Here is a 19,959-nt window from a genome sequence, read left to right as displayed (position 1 = left end):
AGGGAGGATGATCAGCATACCAATGTGCAGCCCTCTAGCCTCAGTAGTTTCTAAGACCTCAGGGTGGAAAGAAAAGAGCTATATATATCAATTGTTTTCTTTTACAGAATCCTAAAATTGGTTATCCACTTTCTATTTTAATATGAAACCCAAGACATTCAACATTTATTAATTTCTTTAAAAATGTCTAGGTATTTCAACTCACTCACTATAATGATAGGAGATCGAATTTAGGCCCAAGACCAAGCACAGGCACCTACGAGGTCATTCAGCGCTGAAAGGGAAACGAAGAGGAAAGGAGGCTTGAAAGGTGTAACAGGAGGAAAACCTCCCAGTTGCAATATGAATCAATTGTTAGGAGCGTGTGGAAAGTAAGACAGAAGAAAGCGAATATGAACGGAGGTACAGCAAAACGAAGGAAAATGCAGCTGGGAGCCGAAGGGACGCTGCAACGACTGTTACGTAATGCTGAATGAATGATAACACCAGATTAGCCTCCCGATCTTCCACGTGGCCTTAAACTTCCAATTAATGAAGAGGAAAGAACGCGTACAACACAACTAGCAGTGAGTGTATCCCACGAAACGAAGTCTACGAGGAAGACACACAAATGGACAAAGACCAAAAGGCATCATAATCTACAAGAGGAAGAGACAGCCAGACAGACCGACTGGATAGATTAGAGATTCGTTAAGAGGAAAGAGAACAGAACAGATAACGTATACCGTTTCTTATACGAATCATTCCGGAAACAGAAACCTTAACAACGCAGGAAAACAAGAAAAATTCAACGGCGCAACAAAGCGTTTCAACGGGACTTCCCGGACAGTGACATACAATAAGTGCACAAGAAAAAGATCTGATCAGCAAGCTGATGCAAAGAACGCATCAAAAGAAACACAATACCAGACCATTAGGAAATCAACAGAATTGTATATAAATAAATAAATACATTTTTTCAGCATGAAAATATCGGCCTACTCAAACATTAAGTGGTAACGATAAGAAGTAAAGAGCTGGGCACTCACTATCTGAGTTGAGGAGCAGTACCCAACGAATAAGGTGGGGCGCTTGTGTCAGGGCGAACGGTGCCCGGCCTGATAAAGCCCTCATGACCGTATCAGATATCAGCTATCTCTCTCTCTCTCTCTCTCTCTCTTGGGCATGAGCAACCCGCACTTAAACGGGTTCGCCTTTCAATTTCGTCCCAGGCGCTCAAAAGCTTCGTCTCAGTGTCCGGGTGCGCATAGGATATGTAGTGTGTCTGGTTTAAATTTAGACTTGTACATTTTCGAGCGAACATGATAAGTATGATATAAAAGACCGCGGTCTTTGTACCAACTTCTCCTAGACAAGGCTCTTAACATGCTCATATATATATATATATCGAACTACAAATGTCCTTTAATATCTAATTCGCTCTACCTCGGAATTAATATATTTTCATATATGTTTAACCGAGGGGGAATTTATTAAGCGATAATAGAATTGCTGACCGACAGTCGCGAACCATCGACCTCTCAATTAATCTGTACTAGTGCATACATATACATATTTATACACACACATATATAGTATACATAGTACATACTACGTATAGTCCCTAACACCACACCTACTTATTACAAGACAGACTCAACGCTTGAAAATACGAATAATATTATGTAAGCACAGCAAAACAGAGTAAAGAAATAAAGAGAGAAATGAAACAAAATAAAGAGAGAAATGAAACGAAATGCAAGCGCGTCTTATCATTCCCTTATCATAAATTTTCACTCTGTAGAACTGTCACTGTAGCAGTTCAACTGATGTTACACCCTATCAAGAACAAAAACGATCATCATAAGACAAAATTATAAATAAATAAAAAAAATGAGTTCATAAACGAAAAGATTGGCATTGGTAAAGAAATAAAGAGTTCGCAAAATGGAATTATAATCGTACAGAAGAAGAAGAAGAAGAAGAAGAAGAAGAAGAAGAAGAAGAAGAAGAAAACATACGAAATTACGTCTCGGTCGAAAGTCGACCCATTCAGTTCTGAATTAATCGGATTAGGGCTTCACGTTCCCGTAATTCTTCAAAAGGAGCACTGAGCGTCCATCGTGACACACAGATGGCAACACATTGCAAATAAAAGTAAGAAAAAAAATCATTATGTTTCGGACCGTGGCATTAAATATTCCTTCGAAATTTACACAAACACAAACGCACATTACATATTTACATGTATATATATATATATATATATATATATATATATATATATATATATATATATATATAACCTCTTGGATTATCTCGTTGATCCTCTTTCCCTGTCCAATCTGTTTGGAGAACATACTACCCGAATCATGAATCTGTAACTCCGCCCACCACTACTTAATGTTGTATATAAAGCTCTGTAATCCAAGTGAAATTGAAAATGTAAAATAAACTACGAAAGTAATTGTTCCAAGTCCCGCTTTTTCACTCGCCTTCTTACGTGGATTTTTATACACACAATAATATATATATATATATATATATATATATATATATATATATATATATATATATATATATATATATGTAGTGTGTGTGTGTGTGTGTGTGTATCAGGCCAATATACAGAATTCTTTATTCCAACGTTTCGTAATAACATTTATTACATCTTCTGGGAATCTGTCAATTAATTAGAATAATAAAATGATAAAACAATCTTAAATTTACTAAAAATAAAAAAAACCTCCTCCATCCAACTGTACCTTAGTTAACGTGTCTCCTCTTTTGTTGTCTCCTATCATTCAGTCTTCCTCTCGCCTAACTTAAAGTTGGTTGGCGGTTCCAGCTTTTAAATAATAATTTTCTGTAATTGTATATTTTGGTAAATTTTAGTCTTTTTACGATTTTTTTATTTTTTAGTAAATTTAAGATTGTTTTATAATGTTATTATTTTAATTAACTGACAGATTCCCAGAAGATGTAATAAATGTTATTACGAAACGTTGGAATAAAGAACTATGTATATTGGCCTGTTTCCTTCAGTCAATGCCTGATTTGATGTATTCCTTAGTCGTCATCGCCTGCCCCTTGGTTGTGTGTATATATATATATATATATATATATATATATATATATATATATATATATATATATATAATATATATATATATATATATCTATATATATATATATATATATATATATATATATATATATATATATATATATATATATATATATATATATATATATATATATATATATATATATATATATATATATATATATATAGTATATATATACACACACACACACACGACGGATTACTGTTCTCAAGCCTGTATACTTATAGGAGATTAATTCCTAAAAAATACCTAAATACAAAATTCCTGTACTCAAAGAAAGGAAGAGCAGGTAGTACCACAAAGCAGAATTGTGATGTCACTGCCATTACTAGTGACGAACAGGATTTCAGAACAACATTGTCTTTCAAACATTTCTAATCTCATTTTCCCTTTCAGCGTTGAATGACCTCATAGGTCCCAGCGCTTGGCCTTTGCCTTAATTTCTGCATTTTATTTTAAAGTTTCCTATTTGATGCCGGACAGTTTAGCTTTATGACTGCTAGATGTGCAGATGCTAAATACAGGAGCAGCTGTACAAAAAAAATATCCAACATCTGGTCTAATAAGGCCAAATCGGTTGCTCACGCTGGCGTCAATGACCTTAGTTGTTGTAACGCCAGTTTACAGAGAGCAATCAAGCAGTCAGTCTTTACATATACTGCTAACGTATGAAAGAACTTTTTTTCATGCATATCATTTCACTGGCATATTCATCTGATCACAATAAAGGCTCATCTCATATCCTAATGATCTCACCTTATCACCTCCAAAAGTATTCGAATGACCTACGGGCTGTTCTACGAGCAAAAGCTCGTGCTGCCATAAGGCCAGCTTAATCAAAAGCAACAACAACAACAACAACAGAGAAAAATAATACTGATACCCAGAGGGCACGGATTTCTATCTCGTCATTTCGGATGCCCTTCAACAAACTGCATGCAGTTTCCAGTGACATATAATTCAAATTGCGAATATAAAATTTAGGCCAACTGCCAAGCGCTGGAACCTATGAGGTCATTCGGTGCTGAAAATAGCGTTGAATGAATTGTTAGGACAGGGAGGAAAGTCATAAGGTAATATGGAAGGTATGAAGGGAGGAGGTGCAGTAAAAGGAATGAGAGGGGTTGCAGCTAGGGCCAAGTAATGCCTGCAGTGCACCAAGACACTCCAGAATGGTATCAATTAAAAACTCCACAAAATGTTGGAATTCCTACCCGCAGTATTTCTGTTATCAAATTGAAACAGTAGCCAGCGGATCCTACCAAGGTTGACAGAACAGTTTTCCATTAAGGTGTCAATCAACTGACACACAGAGTCAAAACATAAAGAACTAAAAATTTGGTACAGCTGCTGCTGTTCTTAGCATCTGCACAGCTAGCAATCACCGAAAAACTGTCCGACATCAAACAGGAAACTATAGAATAGAATAGGTTATTTAGGTCAAAGGCCAAGCGCTGGCATCTATGAGGTCACGGACCATTATACCGGAAATTGACAGTCAAAAGGTCTGAATCAACTGCTAGGAAAGGGTGGAAAGTCAGACGGAGGAAAGAGTAGGAACGAAGGTACAGTAAAAGAAATGAGAGGTGTTGCAGCTGGGGGTCGAAGGAACGCTGCAAAGACCCTCAAGTAATGCCTACAGTGCACTGCGTGAGGTGCACTGACGGCAATACTACCCCATACGGGAAACAACTATAATCATTTTAAACTTTCAACCTTAAAAAGCATCGCACATCAAAACTATGATTTCAAAAACAAATACAACTCAGTGCCAGTATTTTACTGTGGGACCTTTGCTCACCCAATGAAAGCCTTTCAGCTTGCTTCTAAATGAACATGTGAGGCCAATATCAATAGCAATGATAGATATACTTTCATTCCTTTTTTCCATTGAGAGAATTCGCGTCTTTTCATGAAGCCAGTGAATGCTGCAAAAGTCGGCAGACAAAGGGGTGTGAGAGAGAGAGAGAGAGAGAGAGAGAGAGAGAGAGAGAGAGAGAGAGAGAGAGAGAGAGTTTCCTTTCTGATACCCACATAAAATATGGCACAGATATTCACCCGCAAGAAAAAGAACAGCAAAATAATTCTGTAATTGACAGAGATGACTGGCTCCCTATATAGTACTACATGAATCAACTAAAAGGGTGGAACCTTAAGAAACATTGTATTTTATGCTTATTTAGCACTCCGTAACGATTGAAGGATGAAAAAATACTAAATAAATGAATGAATGCACAACAAACGGCCACGGAGTTCTGCGAGCAACAACACCTCGCCACATGCTTGAAGATTGCACAAGCAGCAGATAACTGGTTGGAGAAAAATTCAACAGCGTTACTAAATTCAATTCACCTATAAATTAGGCTGGCTGCCTGCCTCTGTGTGTGTGTGTGTGTGTGTGTGTGAGAGAGAGAGAGAGAGAGAGAGAGAGAGAGAGAGAGAGAGAGAGAGAGAGAGAGAGAGAGGAACACCCCACCTCAACAGCTCCATAAGCTCAATCCGCAACTGTAAACGTAATCAAAGATTCTCACGCCACAACTTCACACGAAAACTAGCAACAATTTCTCTGGCACACAAATAACGGACAAAGGAAGATAAAAAAGATATTCGGGTAAATGATTCTACCAAGAGAACAGCCATTACTCGAATGTGTGTGTGTGTGTTTGTCCATTACGTGAGCAACTGCTGCTAAATGCCCTTCCCGGTGTAATGCTACCTATAAACTTTAAGCATCGTCATTATGACGGAGCAGAACAGCATCCTGGTGGGTGAGAAAATGTCTGTTGTATGAATAACATAACAATGAATCAAGGAACGTCGAAAATGCGTCAAAACTTTTACAATTTAACTTTATGAACATGACCCACAAAACCCAACTCATAAGCATCATTGACTAGGGCGCGACTTTACTCAGAGAGAGAGAGAGAGAGAGAGAGAGAGAGAGTTTCCTTTCTGATACCCACATAAAATATGGCACAGATATTCACCCGCAAGAAAAAGAACAGCAAAATAATTCTGTAATTGACAGAGATGACTGGCTCCCTATATAGTACTACATGAATCAACTAAAAGGGTGGAACCTTAAGAAACATTGTATTTTATGCTTATTTAGCACTCCGTAACGATTGAAGGATGAAAAAATACTAAACTAAATAAATAAGAATGCACAACAAACGGCCACGGAGTTCTGCGAGCAACAACACCTCGCCACATGCTTGAAGATTGCACAAGCAGCAGATAACTGGTTGGAGAAAAATTCAACAGCGTTACTTCAATCATCAATCAATCCCTCCTTCTGCTTTCACGCTTAACCGTTGCCAGGTTTTAAAATTGTCTTCCAATAGCCGTTTCGGTTTGTCAAAGGTTTAGACTCCGAGTGTGTGTGTGTGTGTGTTTGTCACAAAGGTCATCTGCCTTAAATTAACCTGAATAAAGGCAGTTTTAGCATTTTTTTCCATTCTTTTTTCCATTTTTTTGTCAACTTAGCCTCTACCTAAAGACATATGACATCAGTGAGTCCCTCAAACCATGGGTGGAAACATCTATAAATTTTACCACTACGGAGGAGGAGGAGGAGGAGGAGAAGGAGGAGGAGGAACGCAAGTAATCATTAAGCCCTTCCCGAGCCATGAATGACCCTCTTCCCCTCTGGAGCCGCCCCCTTCTGAGAGAAGACCGGTCACCCTTTCTAGTCAAGCTGGTTGTGAAACGCGAGCCCAATTCTCGCTCCTAGTCCCACCCATAGACACACACACGCTAATCCTACCAACCAGTCAACCTCCTCCCGAACCGGTTTGGGTAACCTCTTGGCCCCTTCAAAAGAGAAGAGAAGAGAAGAGAGAGAGAGAGAGAGAGAGAGAGAGAGAGAGAGAGAGAGAGAGAGAGAGAGAGAGGAAAATAAAAAAACACAAACTTGCCCAACAGAACTCGTGGCACTGTGCCATAAAGCAGCTGCTAACTCTCGCGAGACATTATGCCAACAAACATCATGCAAGAGGGAAATCTTGACGAGGCAAGCATGCGGGACAGACAATAATCATCAACAGAACTGATAAGAGTTAAAAACAACGCCAGCCAGAGAGGATATCTTTGCACACAGGATATCCTCCGCACCAAACTCACAAAATTAAATCCAATTTGATACCTCTCTACCTGACCTAAAAAAAAAATTAAATTAAATTAAACTAAATAAAAAGCGGAATGGCCTTGCATTAGAATTCTGTATTATTACCGATAACAACAACGTTGGCAGCACGCCAATGAAGATATCCAGACTATATATGTAGTGTTCACCCTCGCTATTCACAGACCACTGACAAACATCGATGACTTCACTGAAAATTCCCCTTTCGTACACAATGAACAATTACATGTGATGTCTGAACTGGAAGAGAGTGGACTAACATACACAAAATTCACTTACTACACTTAAAGAAGACCAAAAGCAACACTGAATACCATAACTTAATCATTCCCGGCAATACTGAATGAGATGGACTATATTGGTTAGTCCAAAGAAGAAGGGTACCAGTCACCTGTATGTAAGTCCTTCCTGCATGTCAATCGTTCTTCGTAAGGGAGCGTACCGGCCACCCAAGACGTTCTATATAATGAAGCACTAACGTAAAAAAAAAAAAAAAAAAAAAAAAGGAGGAGGGCGAATTAAGCGACTGGACGTATCATACATCGGAGGCAGAGGAGCGTGATTGGCAATCGTCCTCTGCACGCCGATTTACACACGCCGTGAAAAACTCGGAACTGTCACGCGACGCGTAAAAAAAAAAAAAAAAAAAAAAAAAAAAAAAAAAAAAAAAAAAAAAAAAAAAAAAAAAAAAAAAAGCAGCTTTGATACAGGGAACGTGCTAGCGACTGTGCTGGAACAGTGCTTCCTTAAATGACTGCCAACTGAAGAATACAACAAACTTCAGCTCTCTGCATATTTGATACCGCCGTCTCAATGAGCAGCTGTCACGAGGGTGATGCGCTCTCAATCTCAGCTCTTACTTCACACTGTGTGAGGAATGCACGTGTCTAACTATAATCAAATATGATAACGAGTAAATTATGATAAGGCCTTTTGTAAAACCTTCGACTCTGTAGCTATCCAAAATAAGGTGTATATATATATATATATATAAATATATATATATATCATAAAATCCGCGAAAGAAGGCGAGTAAAAAACGGTACTTGGAACAAGTAGTTTCGTAGTATATTCTACATTTTCAAGTTCAAACTAAGTAAAAACAGTTTACAGAGCTTTATATACAACATTAAGTAGTGGTGGGCGGAGTTACAGTTTCTTGATTTGGGCAGCCTATTCTCCAAACAGAAAGGACAAGGAGAGAAGATCAAGAGATAATCCAGGACGGAGGTTAAAATTCCTGGTGCACGTGGTTTCAACGGCTACGGTTTCCAGAGGATTTCTTTTCTGATAGTCGTTGGGCTTCTAGATTATATATACATACATATATATAGATGTATAAACAAATATACACATAATGAGAATACTTAAAAATTCACAGAAGATGCACGTGACTCCATTAAATAAGCGAATACCACGGGAAAATGATAGTCAAAATCCAAGCGCTTTCGTCTTTACTAAGACAATGTCTTAGTAAAGACGAAAGCGCTTGGGTTTCTGACTATCATTTTCCTGTGGTATTCGCTTATATAATGAGAATAATAATCCCCTTCTCACCTAGCTACCAGGTATATAATCCACTTTTCGGGAGAAGAGAGAGACATGGATTGTTGAGAAACAAAAGAAAAGGGGGTACTGGGAAAAGTGTGTGTTCGTGTGTCTATCTAAATTAATATGCCGGAAGCAGGACTCTACTGCCAGCGAATCGAGGCGGATATACATACACCTGTGCATGCTTACGGAAGCGCAGTAAATCATGTTAAAAGCGAAGAAGAATTGAGTGCCTCACTCAGCCAGGACACCTGGGCTGGTATACGTGTGCGAATATAAAAAAACTAATTAACCAAGTGTGTTAAATTTCGCAATGCTTTCAAGAGCAGGAAATAATTTCAAAAAATAACATTTACCGCAGCAACCACTGATACTTTGTTTGAAGCATAACGACGCCAGATTTCATATCTCTCTCAGCCAATACTAAGACTAAATTACGCTTCAGTGACTTGATCCTACAAGCTCCTTGTTTCACGCGTCTTATCTTTCAAATGATTTAGTTTAGGTTTTCACTTATTAAGGTAGGAATCAGGAATCCATTATTAGTGTTCTGAAAAACATGTCTTTGGTCTTTTCCTATCCTTAAAAAGGGGGGTCCCGTTACCTCCTCCTTCTTCTTCCTAATGAACACCATATACTTTGGCAGCTTGAATTTCTAGTCAATAGCCCCTGTGGGGTTGTTCTATAAGAATAGGCTTCATCTTCTGAATATTAATAATAATAATAATAATAATAATAATAATAATAATAATAATAATAATAATAATAATAATAATAATAACATTGCTTTTCAACATCATCTTATTCCTTCTTTGAAAACAAATGCTGCATACTTTACAAGTGTCTTAATTCCCCAATATCAACAACTCTTGATTGTATATAAGATTCTTTGCGAGTCTCAAAGCCATAAGGAAAGCTAAGGACTCAAAGCCATAAGGAAAGCTAAGGACTCAAATCCATAAGACAAGCTAAAGACTCAAAGCCGTAAGGAAAGCTAGGGGCTCAAAGCCGTAAGACAAGCTAAGGACTCAAAGCCGTAAGGAAAGCTAAGGACTCAAAGCCGTAAGGAAAGCTAAGGACTCAAAGCCGTAAGACAAGCTAAGGACTCAAAGCCGTAAGGAAAGCTAAGGACTCAAAGCCGTAAGACAAAGCTAAGGACTCAAAGCCGTAAGGAAAGCTAAGGACTCAAAGCCGTAAGGAAAGCTAAGGACTCAAAGCCGTAAGACAAGCTAAGGACTCAAAGCCGTAAGACAAGCTAAGGACTCAAAGCCGTAAGGAAAGCTAAGGACTCAAAGCCGTAAGGAAAGCTAAGGGCTCAAAGCCGTAAGGAAAGCTAAGGGCTCAAAGCCGTCAGGAAAGCTAAGGACTCAAAGCCGTAAGGAAAGCTAAGGGCTCAAAGCGGTAAGGAAAGCTAAGGGCTCAAAGCGGTAAGGAAAGCTAAGGGTTCAAAGCCGTAAAGAAAGCTAAGGACTCAAAGCCGTAAGGAAAGCTAAGGACTCAAAGCCATAAGACAAGCTAAGGACTCAAAGCCATAAGACAAGCTAAGGACTCAAAGCCGTAAGGAAAGCTAAGGACTCAAAGCCATAAGAGAAAGCTAAGGACTCAAAGCCATAAAGAAAGCTAAGGACTCAAAGCCGTAAGGAAAGCTAAGGACTCAAAGAGGTAAGGAAAGCTAAGGACTCAAAGCCGTAAGACAAGCAAAGGACTCAAAGCCGTAAGGAAAGCTAAGGACTCAAAGCCGTAAGGAAAGCTAAGGACTCAAAGCCGTAAGGAAAGCTAAGGACTCAAAGCCATAAGGAAAGCTAAGGACTCAAAGCCGTAAGGAAAGCTAAGGACTCAAAGCCGTAAGACAAGCTAAGGACTCAAAGCCATAAGACAAGCTAAGGACTCAAAGCCGTAAGGAAAGCTAAGGACTCAAAGCCATAAGGAAAGCTAAGGACTCAAAGCCGTAAGGAAAGCTAAGGACTCAAAGCCGTAAGGAAAGCTAAGGACTCAAAGCCATAAGACAAGCTAAGGACCAAAAAACCGTAAGGAAAGCTAAGGACTCAAAGCCATAAAGGAAAGCTAAGGAGTCAAAAAGCCAGTAGGAAAGCTAAGGACTCAAAAGCCGTAGGAAAGCTAAGGACTCAAAGCCGTAAGGAAGCTAAGGACTCAAAGCCGTAAGGAAAGCTAAGGACTCAAAGCCATAAGAAAGCTAAGGACTCAAAGCCGTAAGACAGCTAAGGACTCCCCCAAAGCCGTAAGACAAGCCTGAGGACTCAAGCCGTAAGGAAAGCTAAGGGCTCAAAGCCAATAAGGAAAGCTAAGGACTCAAGCCGTTTAGGAAAGCTAAGGACCCAAAGCCATAAGACAAGCTAAGGACTCAAAGCCATAAGACAAGCTAAGGACTCAAAGCCATAAGACAAGCTAAGGACTCAAAGCCGTAAGACAAAGCTAAGGACTCAAAGCCATAAGACAAGCTAAGGACTCAAAGCCGTAAGGAAGCTAAGGACTCAAAGCCGTAAGGAAAGCTAATACTATATAGATACAGAATAAACATTCATTACTTAAAAATATGTGCACTGATATAATCAAGGCTTTTATCTCTAATGAATGTCCGGTAGAAAGGCTCAATTGCTATTTGTAACATAGAGTAACTGTAACCAGTTACCTATTCAAACTAATGTGAAGGCAACTGGCGGCTTTCTCTTTGCCAAAAAAAAAAAAAAAAAAAAAACCCCCCCCCCCCTGGAAAAAAAAAAAAAAAATGGAAAAGTTGCGTGACATACGCATTTCTGCAACCATGACAATATTATGTTCCTAGGTGGCCATCTCTTCTTCAACTTCGTTTTACAAGTACGTATATGGCCGATGCCCTGAGTCCAAATGAGGATTGCGAAGAAGGTAACCCAATACAAGTATAACAGTCGCTTTGCCATCAATCGTAGTGTCAGTCTATTGTTCTACTACTCCACCATACACTCAGATAGCTCTCACTGCAATAACCATTTACAGTACCACTACCACACACACTAACACACACACAGAGAGAGAGAGAGAGAGAGAGAGAGAGAGAGAGAGAGAGAGAGAGGGCTGGTGGGGGAAAGACGAATGAGGGGTGGAGGTGGAGGGAGAAGGTAGGGAGAAGGTAAGCGGAGCTTTTTTATACTGTGTTCGTATCCATTTCTGGCTAATCGAATTTTTGCCTCTTGGTATAAGTGTCTATTCTTTACAATTTGTGATTCATGATACTTTTATAAATTGCGGCACTGGGTGTAATGCACTATAACAAAATCTCGCACCGATACGAGTGTTTGTTACAGAGTTATTGTCCAAAAACGTGCTTGCACTGTCTGTGAAACCCTTTGTATAGTTCAACACAAGCACACTTAGTCTGTAAAGGAACAGGACCGTCCAGATCGTTTCAGAGAGAGAGAGAGAGAGAGAGAGAGAGAGAGAGAGAGAGAGAGACTATAATATACGCTAAAGCCTGCAGACATGAAAGGGCTCCACGTACTCTAGGTTTTTCTTGGACGGGCATACGAAGAAGTTACGTAGCCCCCGCTGCTTTTACGACCCCGCAATCCCTTAAGGAGGAGGAACCCGGTGAAAGATGAGAGAAATCGCCCTGATTGGCCACAAGTCTTCGCCGGTGAGATGCATTCGAAAGGGGCCGACGGAAATATTTCGAGCGAATGCAAAAAAAATTTTTTTTTTCCATAAATACGGAAATGTATGATTTTATGAATGATATTTCTAAAATAACATGATTCATGGACGGGTGATACTAATACCGATAAACCTTTGTTATCAATTGTGATTTTTTTTTTAAATATAAGGTATGATTAGGTAAAACAGCAACAATGATCCAGCACAATATGATGGTTTTCAACAATAGACAAATCATAAAAAAAACACAAATAATTCAATTATAAGGAATCAGTAAAACTCCATTAATAAAGCACCCAAATAGTTATAAACAATCGTATATAATTCTACAAAGCTCCTACAGAAATCACTTAAATCATTCAAAACGCACATTATGAAAGACTGTATTATTTGCAAGCATGGTCATTCATGGCAGAGCAATAAAGGATTCAAGATCATACCCAGAACTTTCATCCTCTCACAAAAGCATTAAAAGAAGTTCAAGAGCATAATTTAAGATCCCGCTTCTTCCAGTATACTGTTGGAAAGATACTTGCAATGAAAAACAAATGGAATTTGGGGAACGTCTCTCTGGGATTTACCGAGCCCAATTGACCTGACTGTTCCTACGTTACAGATCCTACTCGAGGAAATAAGATCCGCGTTGTGCTCTGCTATAACTTGACGTATCAGATATCGAACGATCTGGCCTCGCCTTGCCAGTCTATGAGGGGTCGTTCTTTCAGAACAAAAACTTGTTCACTCACTCTTACAAACTCGAGAGAGAGAGAGAGAGAGAGAGAGAGAGAGAGAGAGAGAGAGAGAGAGAGAGAGAGAGAGAGAGAGAGAGAGTGCTTTAAAACGATGGGTTTTGTGGGTCATAGTTAGCTACAACGGAACGCAAAACACAAGGATAACAAGCACACAACTAAAGCAAAACAACAGCAACGAATAATCCTGTCAAATTTTCGACTATGTGAAAAATGCATCGTGAAAGAACACATTAATGTAGGACCCATTTTCAATAAGCAAAGGAGATGTAGATCCCCATATGTTTTCGTGAGAAACGATAAGAACGATACTTGAAATTTCCAAGCAGCATACGACCATTATTCGCTCAGAAACGAGACGAGAGTTCTGTTTTCTAGATTGAATAATGATAAACGTTAGCTTTATATCAAATCACCATGAATAAAGTCTCACTTATAAAGTTATAAATAAATAAAGAGGTTATATTATAATAATAATAATACTAAAGCAGCATCGCCAATCCCTTCCCAACGAAAACAGCCTAAAACCCACTGAGGTCAACTTTCACTACCACCTATTATTCCTCACACACACACACACACTCGGCGGACCGTTCGTTCTTTCTTCGGAGAAGGGGAGAGGGGCGGCCCTCCTGAATCCCAATAGGAAGAACTACCTGGTGGGGCATTTTACTGACTATTATATTACCTGTCTGTTTGCACAATGCTCAACTCTACTTCCCAGCACATACGCGACCGAACGCAAAATCTTTCATATTTTTCCAGGCTGGGTGTACAAAGATACACCCCGACCCCACACCCTTTCAACGTTGAGGAATTTCATCTTTACCTCTTTTAATGGATGCTACTTGCACGTATCTAATCAGTGGTCGTCCTCAGCTGTTCGGCCCATTACACTTCCCTTCGGCGACGTCAGTCACAAATAATTCCTCGTTTCCCTTCACTGTGAGGGATGCAGAGGAAATCTCTCTCCAAAACGCTAGAATTGCTGATGAGAAGCAGCGCCGTTTCCTTCCCTCCTTCTAGGATCAGCTAGCACCTGGGTTACAGCATTCCTCATCACAGGACGGATGTACGAAAGAGAAATGACAATCCACACACATCAACCTGTTGTAGATGGCAGACCAGAGAAGCGAGCGGGCGTCCTTACACCACCACAGTCACAGTATAACTGAGCTGCCAACTAGGATTTTCAGCAATATATCTGAGGATGTTACACCACCGGTACCGGTGGCCTCGACCCTCGTCTTGTTTGCAACTACGCTCCTTTCTAACCTTATTCGGAGCAACGGTTAATAAATGAAACGTTTAAGGAACAATTATTCCGTGGAAGGACAAGCTATGTGACAAAAAAATTATAATGAAGGCTTGAAAGTGACATACATAACTCAATACTAAAACCGAAGGCAAACCGAAGGCATGTAGGAAATTAATGCAATTTCAAATGCAAATAATAAAAATTTCTACAGTTTAAAGGATAACTTTTCACCTGAAATAAATCCTGTTCCTTATAAGCCGATAAAGAAAATGAAAGATAAGAATAGTACAAATACTAAAAAAATAATAGGCTAACGAACGAGAACATCACTAACTAACGTCGTTAAATACACAAGCAAAATGTTATTTATATATTATAATAATACTAGGCTAAGGGCCTAAACAAGCATCAATCATTTGGCATCGCTGACTGTCAAAGGAAACTGTTGGCATCTTTCCAAACTTCTTCTCTCGCTGCCTGAATGATAATAGAATCCCAGGTAACTTACTATAACTCCCTAATGCATAAAACACTTCCCCACTTAGGAGAGCCCGTGAAATAAGAATGTGCTTATCGCTAACTCCAGTTATTCAATTATGCCGTCATTCTTTAGATGTTCAGAGCCAAATTTCGTAAACCGTAAAAATAGATAATTATGTTTTTAAGACTCTCTCTCTCTCTCTCTCTCTCTCTCTCTCTCTCTCTCTCTCTCTAACTTCTGCTATTCAATCATCACGTCATTCTTAGGATGTTCTGAGTTAACCTTGGTAAACGTAGACAATTATCTAACCTCTCTCTCTCTCTCTCTTATCATTAACTTCAGTTATTCAATCATGACGTCATTCTTTTGGTGTTACGATTTAACTTCGTAAATTGTAAACAGATATTGCTAATTTTACCTCTCTCTCTCTCTCTCTCTCTCTCTCTCTCTCTCTCTCTCTCTCTCTCTTATCACTAACTCAAGTTATTCAATTATGCCGTCCTTCGATGTTCTGAGATAACCTTGGGAAATGTAAATAGACATTATTTTAAAGACCGCTCTCTCTCTCTCTCTCTCTCTCTCTCTCTCTCTCTCGTAACTTAGTGATAGAGCGCCTGACTTGTGGACGACCCGTTTGGGCAGCTGGAATTATTTATTTATTTACCAGGTTATCAGTCGAATGTTGTGGGTCGTAGTTAGAGTGAAGAGAGAAGAGAAACATACATGATTGATTGATCGATTGATATTGGGTTTTCTGGCGTCACAACTACCAGGGTCACCGACGCCGAATACTAAGTGTGATCTTTTAACTTTATTTAAAATCTTGTTTAATATATTATAAATTCTATTTTTTTTAAAGAGATAAATATAAATTTGATTTTAAGAAATTAAATAAATTTCTGATAAAAATAAGAATAAAATTCTGATCAAATAAAATTCCAATAAAAAGAATGGTTAATTAATCTGAATAAATAACAATCAAACAAAAAAAGGGAAAAAAAGTAATACTCAGACAGCACAGCTGTCAGATACATTTGAGAAGACCAGCTTTTTTGATAAAAGAGATAACGTTATTTACGCACATGCTTTCTCCCAACAGTTTTGGCATGCTATAATTACCACCTGCTTCACTACTATAAGCTAAAAAACGATTCCTAAGTTCCACTATACTGGGACACTCAACCAGCAAATGCCTAACAGTCAGTGGAACTAAGCAATAGTCGCAAAAGGGCTCATTCTCCCCATCCATCAGATAGCCGTGAGTTAAACGCGTATGACCAATACGTAATCTACACAATACAACCTCCCACTTCCTTGGTAATCGGTCATATATCCAAGGGTGTGTCTGTCTAGTAATTTCTTTCATTTGAAACGTCTGATATCATAACTCCATCAAAGTGCATACATCAAAATGGGAGACTACTCGTAAGATATATAAATACGTAAAGATTAATAAAATAAAATATATATGTAAATATATATATATATATATATATATATATATAATATATATATATATTAAGATAGAATATCTATATATATATATATATGTATGTATGTATATATATATATATATATGTATGTATATATATATATATATTATTGTATGTATATATATATGTAGTGGACATTTATTCACGTTATTATTGTCAAAATTAATGACAAGGATTGTTATGGTGATGAAGATAACATACATAACAAAAGTCAACAGGAATAAATGCTCTAACTGATTAGTTGACTGAATAAACAGAATACAGAAATATTAATCAGACACACGGCAGCATAACCGGAAGATAAAAACATAACTACATACACACCTAGGAGGGACGCTCATATCAGGTATCGAAAACAATCTCCGCTGACGCTTACCTTGGAAGAAAAGAGAACAACACAAAATTAACCTTTCAATCCCCAAGAAAGCAAAGTGAACCCTGACTGGTGAAACACCAGGCCAATGCGTTAGCCACTTAGCCACGGAAGCTCCAGTGCCTCAAGTGAACGAAACGTTCGCCTGACGTTCCATCGGTAAGCGGTTCATAACCGAAAGACTGGAAGAAGAGAAGACAAATCAAAACCTGCATTTATCTATGATACAATAACCGACTGATTTATGACTATTAAAACTGGCGTTACAGCATCTGGTACACTGTTATTGACGCCAATCTGTGATGCAAAAACCCTTGTTAAAAGAACTGGAGTAACAAATAATATAATGTAACTGGTCTGGTAAATAATTGTTCAACAGTTATATCAATTAAAAAGGAGAATAATGACGATATTGATATTATTAGAACAAAATTACACGCTGAGCAAATATTTCCCACATAATTATAACGATGGAATCAACAGCAATCATAACAACAACTCAAGTACACGAAACACGAAAACAACTGTGTTTTCTGACTAATTTATGACGTCATTAATGCAATGAATTATCTGTAAGTTATACGCCACATCACATCTCTCTCTCTCTCTCTCTCTCTCTCTCTCTCTCTCTCTCTCTCTCTCTCTCTCTCTCTCTCATGACCAGTAATTTTCTGGCTTTGCTCCCACCACTTGTACACAAACTTTAAAGTCTAAGTTCTCAAGAGACTTTGAATATCTTTGCAAAAGCTCAAAGGACACTTGCCTAATTCGTCTAGAGGGCAGAATTCGTGACGGGTGGTCTGTCAAAGGGTCATTTTGTCTTGCTTTCGAGAGTAAAAAAATGAGATGGAGTCTGTCTCACTTCCGGGCTACACTTATGGCGCTAATAAAAATGAGTGCATTATCGTATATCATACAACTTGCCAGTAATGTTAAAGTTACTACGTAGAATAGAACAGATGTAGAATTTAGGCCAAATGGAAAATGACAGTAAGAAGGTTTGAAAGGTGTAACATCAGGACAACCTCGCAGCTGAATTCTGAAACATTTGTTAAAGGGGGTGGAAAGTAAAATGGAAGACAGGGAACATGAACGGAGGTACAGTATAAGGAAAGGAAGAGGTTGCCGCTAGGGGCCGAAGGGACGCTCCAAAGTCCCTACAGTAATGTCTACGGTGCAGCTCACTGACGGAAAAACTCCCTTCGGAACCATTAAAGTTAAGAAAGCTGTCATTAATAACAGCATAAATCTGACACGTAGAGCATAATTACATTTACTTTTCCACACGCATTTATTATTTTATGGAAAGCGCTTGAGTTTATCTCCCTCAGTGCAATATTAATAATACATTATATTCCTATCATGAGGAACTTTCGACACTAGTCCAACAGTTAATAAAATTTACATTAGCAAATTAACTCACTTGCGCTCTAAATTAGCAGAAAATTCCGTTAATAATATATTCTGTGTTATTCACAGTTTTGATATGAGGACGGTAGCACAGTATTCCAGCACTCCTACTATGAGATTCAGAGCCTTTGTCCCCGTGTTTTTCCGGAATAACTTTTTCTGTGCATTACTTGGCCATAGTATACTTTACATCCCTACCTAATTTTCGGCAGCATTCTTTATTACTTATATTAGAACAAGTATAATCATAAGAGTAAAACAAAGCAGCCGAAGCCAGAGGCGGAACACTCATGAAAGGTTCAAAGTTACACGAGACATCAACATATGACGTCCCGACTCCTTGTCAAGGCTTCAAGAATGGCCTATGATAAGCCATTGTCGCCGTGGTTGCAGGACAGCTTTTGTGATTCGACTAGCACGACTGTTTAAAAGTGAGGAGGCTCGTAGCAAACCCTACGTAATCTTGTACAGGTAAATGAATAATAGGGCCCTTTTTTGGGTACGCCCGAACATCCAGGGCTACCAAGTTTTCGTCTTCTGTTGACTTCTATAAGGTGCAGAAAGATAATTATATATGTTCTATAAAGCAATCGTTGTTGATTTCTTAGTGAAATATAACTTGCGGAACAAAGTTTTCTTCACTTTGTTAATTGATTTTTAATTACATAATTTCTCAATTGAGAAATAGTGATAGAAAGTAATTTCTCGGATTACTTGTGCAAACCCTTTTATTCAAGGATTCTAGCAATCGACCTCATGATATAAATCTTATAAACTACTTCCACTACCACTACTACAAAGTGTAAACAAGGAGTATTGGTTGTATTTCATTGTTGCCAGAGGGTGAGACTTTTTCACGAGTAGCCAATTATCCATCGAGGAAGAGGCAAGTTAATCGCGTCATAAGTTACGTCATTATACCTTCGAAAGAAATTCCTCTGAGATTACTGACGATGTCTACAAGAAGTCGGTGTTACTCTTATAATGACCAGAATTAAGCCACTTTTGTTGTACAGAATACAGTAAAAAATTAGGTAGGGATATAAGATACCCTGTGACAAACTGTCATCTTTGTCTTTGTCAGGTACGTTGATGAAATTTTATTCCGGAAAAACACCGGGACACCGGCTTTGAATCTCAGAGTAGATAGGAAATGCAGAAGAACAGGTTCCAGGGCCTCCCCAGTATTCCGTAAAGAAGACGCCCCCACCCCCCCCTGATGGATTGCGCATAGCAGAAGTTGGAGATAAGTAACAGTGCAATTCCCTCCCAGATACAGACTGAGCCCAGAGCATTAGAGTTAGAACATAAGAATTAGATCAAGGCCAAGCACTGGGACTTGTGAGATCATTCAGAGCTGAGAGGGAAATTGAGAGTAGAAAGGTTTGCAAGTTGCAACAGAAGGAAAACGCTCACAGTCGCAGCGAGAAGTACTAATTGTTACGAGAGGGTGGAAAGTCAGATGGAAGAGAGAGAATTTGAACGGAGGAACAGTAAAAGGAATGAAAGGGGTTGCAGCTAGGGGCCTAAGGGAGGGACGCTGAGAGAAGCACTGGGTAGGAGCCGAGGCCACTATTTGATCCTTCTATTTGCTTCTGAACCCATAATCCTCGCGGATCTGAGAGATCCTGCCTCCAGAATCTCTCGTGCTGCCGAGGCAGAAGGGGACATTGTAATGGAGATGCTCCCTACATTCACCAGCACTAAGATTAATAGCGCTTCAAAACGTCCTCAACTCACGTTTG

At 38.8% G+C, this 19,959-nt stretch overlaps 1 protein-coding gene across 3 annotated transcripts in view; it reads right to left on the bottom strand.

The window, feature by feature from the left end:
• Positions 1 to 19,959, bottom strand: part of LOC135222075 (alpha-(1,6)-fucosyltransferase-like) — a 458,798-nt gene that overhangs the window by 181,254 nt on the left and 257,585 nt on the right. For 2 of the 3 annotated variants that reach the window (XM_064260245.1, XM_064260243.1), the window contains exon 1: positions 14,029 to 14,375. The exons of the other annotated variant lie outside the window; for it this stretch is intronic. The gene's annotated coding sequence lies outside the window, so the exon portion shown is untranslated. Of the gene's footprint in view, positions 1 to 14,028; positions 14,376 to 19,959 lie in introns of those variants that run through there. 3 annotated transcript variants of the gene reach the window in all.

The sequence above is a fragment of the Macrobrachium nipponense genome, chromosome 3 (assembly GCF_015104395.2).
Source record: "Macrobrachium nipponense isolate FS-2020 chromosome 3, ASM1510439v2, whole genome shotgun sequence".
NCBI classification, from domain to species: domain Eukaryota; kingdom Metazoa; phylum Arthropoda; class Malacostraca; order Decapoda; family Palaemonidae; genus Macrobrachium; species Macrobrachium nipponense.
The sequence above is the reverse complement of the archived record's forward strand: the minus strand, read 5'-3'. Positions and strand labels throughout refer to the sequence as shown.